The 11,018-nt window shown below is 43.0% G+C and overlaps 1 pseudogene across 1 annotated transcript; it reads right to left on the minus strand.

Annotated features, from left to right (window-relative positions):
- Positions 1-791: 791 nt before the first annotated feature.
- LOC308313874 (eosinophil peroxidase-like) lies at positions 792-6,340 on the minus strand (annotated as a pseudogene). Its single transcript, XR_013966199.1, has 15 exons — positions 6,279-6,340; positions 5,542-5,629; positions 5,226-5,413; positions 4,985-5,117; positions 4,709-4,838; positions 4,043-4,249; positions 3,479-3,839; positions 2,934-3,094; positions 2,583-2,841; positions 2,320-2,490; positions 1,839-2,076; positions 1,522-1,714; positions 1,335-1,427; positions 1,039-1,206; positions 792-913 (listed from the first exon to the last, which is right to left on the minus strand). The product of XR_013966199.1 is annotated as an eosinophil peroxidase-like (transcript).
- Between the last annotated feature and the right edge of the window lie 4,678 nt (positions 6,341-11,018).

Raw genomic sequence — 11,018 nt, forward strand, 5'->3', positions numbered from 1 at the left:
CAGAATATCACAGAAACAGAGTATCCTACATATTGAACAGTAGTCTGCTTCTGCATGCACTAGGCAGGGCTATAGGCCTGTACAAGTGACCCAAAGACATCCTCTAGTCACAGGTCTTGCTGGTTATACTAAAATATGTATGCACCGCCCTCTGCTGGCGTGTGGCTTAAATGAATAAGTTAATAATATTAACTTATTCATTTAAGCCCCTGGTTTGGCCAACATATTATGTTGGCCATCAAACCAGGGGGTCTCCCACCACTTAATGGTTTTCAAAACAATGAAAAAAAACAATGACAGTGATATGCAGCATACATGGTTTTATTTTAAAATGTTATTTGTATTTATCTGTTATGATTATAATGCAATAGTTTATGCTCATTCATTCAAGTTTGAGAAATACATTCAATAGTCCAGTTGAGACCACATATAGTGGTAATATGTTACATTCATTGTAAGCTGTAACGGAAATATCCTTTTAAAAGAAGAATAAATAATAATAATAAATAATAATAAATACTGAGGACAACAATGCAGAAATGAAATATGGAATTCCAAAAACTTCACAGTTGAAACCCAAGATGATTAATTTCATGTCTTAGCGATTAATGCAAAAAAAAGGAGGCAAAACAGGTGCTGAGTAAGTGTTCATTGAGTGCAACAATAACAATCATTTACTCTTAATCAATATGACAAATCAAATTAACCTTTACGGATTAATTTGGATCCATTTTACACTCTCTGAGTTATACATTCACTGATAATTGATTTGGGTTGCGTTTCATTACAATTCAGAGCGTACGTCTAAAGAAGCAAGTGGCCAGAGAAGTAGCTGTCCTGACATAGACCTTGTCTCCTTCACTGAGCTGGAGGAGAGTGCCCCCACTGGCAGCAACAAAGCCAGTCCCTGCTGCTGTGGTGAAGGAGTGCACCACCACATTTCTGTTAAGCATATAAGGTCCACATTAAGGTCCACATTTCCAGAGTTCTCGGAGATGGTGCAATGGAAATCAAATTCGTATACGCCTGGAATCACACAGGTGAACTGCCCCGTATTGGTGTTGTAGACACTCTGGGCATTGTAGATGACTTGTTTGAAGGAGATAGGCACGCCTGCCGCGGGGAAGTTATTGCCCAGTCGTGAAGAAAAAGCAACTAATTCAGATCGACCGGCGGGCCCTGTTGCACCACGTGCTCCTCTGGGTCCTGCGGTGACAAAAGGAATAGTTATTAATATTCACACCGACATAAAGTCACTGTTTATGGCATTTTTGCGATATTGCAGGTATAAAGTTGTATCAAAGCCTATTGTGAAAAACTATAAAAATGATTACCGGGCAGCCCCCTGGTGGCAGCGGTATGGTTAGTGGGTATAGCTTGTGGTCCAGCCGGTCCAACCAGTGTATCCTCAGGAAAGCCATTAGGACCTTGATTTACAGAAAACAAGTTAGAAATCAGACTCTCTGCAAAAAACAAGCAGTCAGAAATGCATTGTGGGTTAACATATCCATTGGCCTATACCTTCTTGCCATGGACTCAGGTCGAAGGCAGGGATGTCTGTACAGTTGGTGTAACCCGACCCTCTGGGACGGTACAGGAAGGGTTTGTTTGGGACCTCGGTGATGCCAGTGTTGTCACAGATGATGCGAGCGAGAGATTACGCAGGGAATCTCTCTGGTTTTGAGTGAAAACTCCCGGGTTCTCCCACCACAGTCTGAAATTGACATGTCATGAAGTTGTGTTTTTAGAACCCCTATATGAATGTATATGGCCGCAGAGTCGATGTCTGCAAACCTGTGTTTCATGCCCGTTAATGTAATTTCAAACAGTCCTCTTACCTGTCTCCCTCACGAATCCTCTGGAACTGTGTAGCGATGACGCAGGCAAACAGGGGCCCCGTTCGGCCACCGCGGACAAAGGGCTCAGAGACTCCACCCATCCACACGTCAATGTTGTCGGGAGTGCCATATAAGTCCAGAAGGGCATGGGCCAACCTGTTGTTTCTCAATACTCTGCCCAGCTGATTCCTATTTCGGGGCTGCGATAGGCCGCAAAACCCGCGCCATTTGTTGTAGCCTACATATAGAGAGCAGACAGTGGGTCATTTTTGAACATACTTTAGTCACTAGTGTCATGAATTTGACCCGATGAAGAGCCTTGGCTCAAAACGTTGACGTTGATTAAATTAGATTGGAGCCAGATGTATGTGCAGGTTTATTATTTTTCTTCATTATATGTCATACTTAGAAAAAATAAATGGTTCAGATATGCTGGCTAGCTATTATATAATTTGGAAGGTACTGAAACAGAAGCCAATACCCGGAATTCCATGATCTCTGCCTCTCTGTAGGTTGAGAGCGCCCAGGTCAAGAGCCAAGTGAGAGGAGAATTCAAAGAGTCGTTCCCTCAATTCATCAACCATCATGTGGTCCTGCGTGTTCAGTTTGGCCTTCCGACCCGCCAGTCCCCTCAGAATTGGGTCAAAACCACCAGAAATGTCATCACAATTTTTTTTTAATTAAATAACTTGATAGTGCACCTAAAGTTATACGAAGATAGTATTACAATGATGTTATTCATACCTTCAAAGACAGCTCTCCATGGTGTGAAAAATGCTCTGTGGAGCAGTGGGCTGGGGAAATCGGGATGCTCCTCGTATGTCTTGTTGAGACGGAATACGAAGGGCTGAATCATCAAGTGGGCGAATCGGTAGGCAGCCGTCGAGAATACGTTTGCGATGCTCGGGTCCACACTTTCATTATAGCCAGGGTAGTTAGAGAGCTGCCTGCTGACGAAGTCCGGGCCAACAATGTGTAACAAGTAGTCCCTAAAGGTGACGACCTGGTTGAAGAGAGTTTCAAATATTGAATTACCACTTCCATCCATAAAGGGAGGATGATTGTTTATGTTCATGCCATTGTTTGCTTCCTTACCTGCATGTATCCTCCCATAATCTTACGGGCTTCCTGGTAAAGTCTTTCTCCACTCCACTTGGGATTGAGGATGGCCAGGGCACGCGCTAGACGATTGTGTTCACGCAACATCAGCGTGTGCATGGTAGTTAGTCCGATGTTTTCATTGGAACGCTCATCACCTAGGAGACAGCGAGACGAGAGCAGGTTATACTCTAAACACAAGTGGCTGTGACACCTGACTCACAATAAAGGATACATGGAACAACAAATTAAATGCAGTTGATCAGTGTTTGTTTTGTAGTAGTTAGACATGGAGTGCATGTGTGCGTTGCAGGCATGGTTGCAGGTGAGCTTCTGGGTGGGATGGAAGTGTGGGGTTCGAGGGGGCAAGGACGTGGGGAGATAAGGTTTGGGTTTATTGGCATACAATTTTATCTGAAAACTGTAATGAGGTTTTTGTGACAGACTGAAAATACATAACAAGAAAGTGGAAGAAGAGAATAAAATCCTCCCCATGTCATATACAGAGTAAAAATTACTTTTTTGTGTCTGTCGTCACTCACCAGCAACGAAACAGGGCACCTCCTGGGCATCGCTATCATTGGTGATCCTCCGTCGTGTGGCACACATGTTGGCAGACATTTTACTGAAAGGCAAGAACTCTCGGCCGTTGTCATCAAACTGGGTGTTGACCCTCATCAGGCCCTTGTCAGTCGTGAGATTGCGGAGGCTTTGAGCTTTGACATCATCTGCCCCATAAACCTGGCCCACGTCAATGAAAGCTGTGAGAGAGTTCATCTGCTCACGCACAGTGCTTCCACCAAAGAAGTGCCCTGTGTTCCCAGAGCCACAGGCTGCAGATGAACGGAAGAACGGGATGCAGTCTTTTGAGTTATGGCCAAAGCAGGGATCTGTTTCGGGGATCTGCAGGATGACACATAACACGTATAGGACTCAGAGTCTTGTACTATAATGTGCATTTATAAAGTGTGTGTGTGTGTGTGTGTGTGTGTGTGTGTGTGTGTGTGTGTGTGTGTGTGTGTGTCTGTGCTGCAAAATGGACCCAGAAGTGAAATTCATATTCACACAGTGCAGTCACCACTGTGATGCTATATGATGATACTGACCAAGATGGGGAAACAAGGCTCTGTGCGATCACAGGTCTGGTCACAGTCGATGCCGTCATTGAATGAACGAATGACAGGAGAGTGAGGGGTGAAGCTCAGGTCATGGTCAGTCCACTGGCCAAAGACGGTCACCAGGTGGGTGTAGACAGTGTCACTCTCCGCGTCCTCATTGGCTGTGCGCAGTATACTGTTGGACACTTCCCTCACCTGAGCAGAGGCAAGAACGTTAGCGACGTGATAAATACACAGTAAAATCCAACTCCAAAGAGTATACAAGTGGTGTTCCATGTTAAATTAACATTAAGGATTTCACTGCATTTGACAACCATACTTCTGTGGAGGTCATTAATACAAATGTGTATTTGTCTTGTTATACTGTATGTTCCTTTTATATCTGATATATTTGATTTATGAAAGGAGGTCCTTTCAATATAGACCATGTCTGTATTATTATTTTCCCCCCCCATTTCCTGTACATTTGTTCTTTAACTTAAGGTAGGAGAGACATGGAGACTCCCGTTACTGAACAAACTGAGTAGCCTACTATTCAGAATATAGAGCAATTTAACACATATTTTTAACTCACTTATACCCTGCTTTTAATATTAAACTAGAGGAAACTAAACTAAACTGAACTAAATAAATGTACAGTGTTGTGTATTATACCAAGGGGAGAAGGCGCCTATTAATTATTTGTGCAGGGTCCCAGCCTATTGGCAGAGAGGTGCCATCCTGGTACTCAGCAGGTAGCCAGCTGGTCAAGGGTATATTGGACGAGCCCTGGCCGGGGTTATTCCTTTTAAAGGAGAAACGAGACATTATAGTCACTTTATGTGTATACAATACATTCTTGAAAATCTTGACATAACAGCAAAGGTAATTTGTTGACATTGTTGTCAGTGAGATAGTGTTACAGCTTGTATTGCTGCTTCTATCACTCACCTGTTGTTGCAGACACTGGTGTAAGTTCGAAAGGTGTTCAGATTTGGAGTGGTTTGGCAAGAAGGGGGGCGAGCTCTGGCAGAGCAGCCCGTTAGGTCAGCAATGAACATCAGGTCCTCCTCAGAGATCAGATCTAAAAGAAAGAGGCGCCAAAGGGTCAAAAACTCGTCGTAATATACAGTATAATTTACCAATTCCCCAGTAATGAGAAATACAAACTGCATATATGCAGAACCCAAACCTGTGGCATTGATGGAGCGCTTTTGAACGTGGTGAGACGTCAGAAGAGACCTCTTCTGGATCAGTCTGATGCTGGCGTCCATGTAGTCAGCGGAACGCACCGCCGTGCGGGTAACTCCGACGGGCTGCTTCAGCAGTCGTAGGATGTCCGAGGGGTTAGCCGCGTTCCTCCTGACGCGGGCGACCGTCCTGCGTTGGATTGGGGGTGGCGTGAGAGAAGAGACGGTCAGTACACGGAACATCTGGGCCTGGGTCATCATGGGGGATGCTTTGAAGCATTTCTTTCACGGTATTGAAAAGTTGGTGTATATACTCACTCTCTCCTGGAGTATTCGTAGTCATTATCCACTTGGATCTTGGCATCTTTCACGGCATTTCCGATGAAAGTCCTACTCAAGCTCGGTTCTGAGCGATGCAAAAAAAAGTATTTCAGTTCTCTATTTTTATGTTGTCAGTTGTGCAGCATAATACATTTTTAATTGTTGTTGATTGTTGTTCATTATTGTATCGATGTTCAAAAGTTTGTGTTATTACTTTTAGTGATCTCTTGTGTGCCATGTTTGTAAGTGCTGTTATTAAAATGCTAACTATAAAAATACTAAAATAGCTCAAATACAAAAAAATCATAGTCATACAAATCAATAATTGGTTAATAATTGATTCGATGTAAGGTTAAAACTGTAAAATTATTATTATTATTATTATTATTAAAGTATTTGTGTTGAAGTTTGCACATTCAAGGACAGACAACAGATACAGAACAGATACAGAACAAAACAACAACAGCACCAGTACTCAACATTCATGTGTAGAGTATAAAACACTTGCATGCAGTTTAGTGTGATATTGCACTGCTAAGGTTATACAATACATCTCTCTTATAGGTGGAGGAACATTATTAAGTCTTATGCCCCGGAGAAGAGCATCAGAAAAACAGTACTACTCTAGATAAAGACGTATATTTCCTTAACACAATTTTTTTTATTTGAAACAAAGGATTTGTTTCCTAAAACTCCTCTATATAAATTAAAATATACCAACAGATAGCACTCACCAGCATTCACCTGGCTCAGCATAACCAGACCAGCAGCCAGCAAGAACAGAAATCCAGTCATCACTGCAAAAATCACACACGTGTGAACTGAGTGGTGCAATCCCCCCCCCCCCCCCCCCCCCCCTCTCTCTCTCTCTCTCTCTCTCATTAAACACACAGCACCCCTCTCTCTGTTTCTGGCGCCCCCTACTGGTATAAAAAAGTACCATACTCGTGCTCATAGACTCACACAGGTACACAGGTACATGGACATTGCTGGTTGTAGGAGTGGTTGCACCACTCAAAAATTAGTATATACAGACTGCCTGAACTACTATCAAATTAACTCAAGATAAGTGAATATGAAAATAAACCAGAACAGTAAAATACTGAGCCCGAGGGGTCCCCTTTTTATACTTTCAGTTAAATAATCTCTCATCAATTTAAAAATAAAATAACCACAAACACTCTTCTTCACCTGTGTTTATTGCAACCTCAGTGGTTATGGCCTCTCCAGAGCTGGCACTTTAAGAAGGGGGGGAAGGTGCCAAGTACTGTTGAGGAGAGGGGTGTTCCCCCTTATGCTTTGAGTAATTGTCATGGAGTTTTCATTCTGATTTATACTTGTTTAATTGTAACACATTATTGAGAAGGTTTAGGTTACTGTTGTTTATTCAAGGGGTTGTTGATGGAAGTATTTAGATTAGTGAAGTGTGGGAGAAGAAATGGGCTAATTGAGTCTGTGCCCAGTGGTAGGATCCACTCCTATATAAAGGAGGCTCTAGGGACAGTCAAACGCCAAACATTATTGTATTGCGCTGCTGTGATTCAGACACACACTGTCACTGTTAACTATCCTACTCTGTGGCGATCTTATCACTACTCGCGTTGGTTGTTTGGCGGGGCGAGCGTCCCCTTCTGTCGGCTCAGCCGGGCGATTGTGATGGCTTTCCGCCAACACCACCCCTTCCCTCCCGGCAGGCTTCCCTCTCGCTCTAGCCCTCTCTCCTGCGCCGTCTGCAGTATGCATATAGTTACAGCCCTGACGCCTTTGCTGCTTCGGACGTGTGTAACAAATGCAGCGTGTTTGCGGTGCTGGAGGGGAGGCTCAGCGAGTTGGAGGCAATTCTAGCTAGCGGTGCAAACGTTAGCTTAGCCCGAGCTCACACCTGTCACACACAACCACGGGGAGCCCACCACCATTCACGGTTGACGGGCATGTCATCGCCACTGACCGCGGCTGGTCGGGGCTCCCTGCACAAACAGGACGGCTGGGCCAAGGTGGCTGCTACTGGTCGAAAGCGTGGAAGTAAACAAAAGCACACGGGACACCAACCACTTCACGTTTCAAACAGTTTTCCCCCACTCACTGCTATACCCGTTGAGTGAGTGTGACAGTGAGCCTCCAGTTCCACTTGATGGCCCGCAACGCAAGCAGCGGTGTGTCATCAAGAACACAACTCTGGTTATCGGTAGTTCTATAATGAGAAACGTGAAGTTAAAGACTCCAGGAACCATAGTCAAATGCATCCCCGGGGCCAGAGCGGGCGACATCGAATCAAATCTGAAACGTATTGCTAAAAGTAAATGTAATCGCTATGATAGGATTGTAATTCATTGCGGGGGCAACGACACTCGACTTCGGAAATCTGAGATTAATAAATATTGAGTCAGTTTGCACATACGCAAAGACAATGTCGGACTCCGTAATTTTCTCTGGTCCCCTGCCAAACATGAGTAATGATGACATGTTTAGCCGTATGCGCCAACTCAACCGCTGGTTGTCCCCCCCCCCCCCTTATTTAGTATTTTATGATTAATTACTGTATCAGTATTGACTGCGTTTCAATTGATCACATACATATAATGATTAGCTAAAACAATTAACAAAAAAAACACTGAATTGACAAAGTGCAGTATAACAATTTCTTGTGTTCAATTGGTCAGCCAAATGGATTATCATGTAAGTAATATTACACTAATTGTATATGCCCCCAAATCACAAATCTAATTTGACCTTTGGGATAAACGGATAAGACACAAATGTTCGTCGACGACCTTTTTCCACTGAGGGATACTAAATGAAAACTAAGCTATGATGACTAAAACTAAGACTAAATATACTGACAATTTCGTCAACAAATAAAAACTATAGACTAAAATGTTAGGAAGGGACTATAGTGGACGAGAGATCCAGTATAAGTCATTTTACACTTGGTTGCATGCTGGAAATAGACGATCTACAAGCTCACAACGCGTTGCGTTGCGACACGTTGTGGGCTTGTAGATCGGCCTTTTTCAGCATGTAAAAAAAAAAAAAATCTTTCAAAAAACAAGTCATTACGACTGCATTTATGCCCGCCAAAATACATTTTGTTCGACTAAATCAACTGTAGATTTAGTCGACTAAAACCTTACATTTAGTCGACGAAAACTCGACTACTAAAACATTCCAGGTGACTAAAATGTGACTAAAACTATGTAAATGAAAACTATTCAAGAGACAATAATGACTAAAACTAAAATCTAAATTTGCTGCCAAAAACAGCACTGATCCTTTTAGAATTTAGAGACTAGGACAACATGATTATCAAGAGTTTTGACAGATAAAGTTATTCAAATGTTGTTGTTTTTAACTTAACTGTAAGATCACTTTAAAAGTAAAGGTCAAACAGCAGGACTGCCTGCCTGCCATAGCCGTCATCACAAAATTTGCCCAGATGTGCCCAATGTGATGACCATTTAATGGTCATCACATTGGGCACATCTGGGCAAGTGGCTATGGCCTAATTTAGCCCAAGGAGTGTTTTTCGTGCAAAACTAATACTTGGAATGGGTTCAGACCTAGTTTGACACGTTACATGCTAAATTTTCAAAATTTTCGCCTTTATAATATAGTTTGTTAATGGATACCTCAAGTTTCAACCCCATAATTTACCGTGATCCACTAATCACTTCATTGAGAATGTTATTTGGATGACCCCAAGAAAGATAAAAAAATCACACCCGTGTGAACTGAGTGGTGAAACTCCGTGTGGGGGCCCCCGGTGGGTCCCCAGAACTTCCAGACCCAGAAACGCGCCCAGGGTGCCAGTCCGGTTCCGGTGAGCCGCCCCATGTCCGAAACGGTCGAGAAATGACACACAGTTACTGTGTGGGGGAATTAGCATTTAGCAGACACCTCTCTCTCTCTCTCCCCCTGCCTCTCTCTCTCTCTCTCTCTCTCTGTAATTAGCAGGCAACAGTGCAACACTATCTCTCTCTCTCTGTTTCTAGCACAACAGCTCCACTTTTGCCCCTACTGGTACTCTAAACATCGAGACATAGTCACATAGGTTGCGACATATGGACTTTGCTGTTCCTTGGAGTGGTTGCACCACTCAAAAATCTGAAAGACTGGATTCGTTTAATGGCTAGTGAGATGCTGTGTACCGATTTGCCTGATGTTTGGACAAAATATATAGGGGTGGATTCGTTTTTATGGTCGGATACCCCATCCAGGACAGGCTTCAGACGCGCCTGCTCAGGGGCCTTGAGACTCGAACACTCAACCTTCCGCATGAATGGCATTATGCTCTAACGACTACACTAGGGCGGTCCCTACATCGGAGTGATGTCAAAAATATTTGTGTTTTGCAAAGAATCAGCCTCCTGGTGGCTCTATAACAGGCCCATGCTCTGGCAACCAGGGAGAGTGTGTGTGTGTGTGTGTGTGTGTGTGTGTGTGTGTGTGTGTGTGTGCACACAGTTTCGCTGCGGTCAAGCCAACTGTGTCATATTAGCCCATCACAGACAGACACACGGATGGACGGTAGTTAGATGTGCAATAAAAATGCTACATTTGTCTTAAATGTGTATCTTCTTTGCATTTTGCAGTAGGCTACTTTGCACTGTTCCTATCACATATCTGGCCATCATTGTCTTTTATTACATTATTGTTGTTTGCGTGTTATAGCTACAAAAAAGGTTTCCGCTTGCAAGACGTGAAGGAAGGAAAGTAAACTGGAAGTAATCTTTGTTACGGTAAATTGCTGCCAATTAAATTTACCGTAACAAAGATGACTTCCAGTAAATCAGTGTTACGGTAAAGTTGCTGGCATTAGTCATGGTGTGCTATTTTAAAACCATAACTTAACATTGACAGATCATGCATGCCACATCTTAACCACAGCCTCAAAAGGTGTCAATCATGCCAAAAATAGAAGTCTGCACACGGCAACTTTGTAAAGCTCCCAGTCAAGGCTTATTTATAGATTAATTATAGGCTTAATTATAAGATTGCCTTATTCACCTGCCGTCCAGTGGATGTTCCAGTTCTATTCTTTCTCTAGTATCTTGCCAAATAGCATGGATCCTTGTTTACCACTAGATACTAGTATAGGCAAAGAATGTTTACTCCCATTTATCTTATAACTAATCATGGTCCTTTGTAATGCAATATCATTGACAGTTAGGGTTTTTCTTTATTTTTCTTTATTTTTAAATGCGTAAGCACAAAGACCAAACCATCTCATTAACTAATCATCGAAGAGGCTAAACTGGAGTGGCCACTTGCCTGCTGCATGATCCTGTAGAAAATATGGAAATAGGGCCCTACACAATGAAAGGCAGTAACAGGCTAGGCCTAACAGATACTTGCAGGCAGTATCAGACAGTGCAGGATCTCTGACCTCAGGACAAAAGGCGCTTCAGCTTTTCTACATGTTCCAGAAATGTGTGTTGCAATATGTGAATTGAGGTTTATTTTTATGAATTTATATT

The sequence above is a fragment of the Protomyctophum bolini genome (assembly GCF_963924005.1).
Source record: "Protomyctophum bolini genome assembly, chromosome: 4".
Taxonomy (NCBI): Eukaryota; Metazoa; Chordata; class Actinopteri; order Myctophiformes; family Myctophidae; genus Protomyctophum; species Protomyctophum bolini.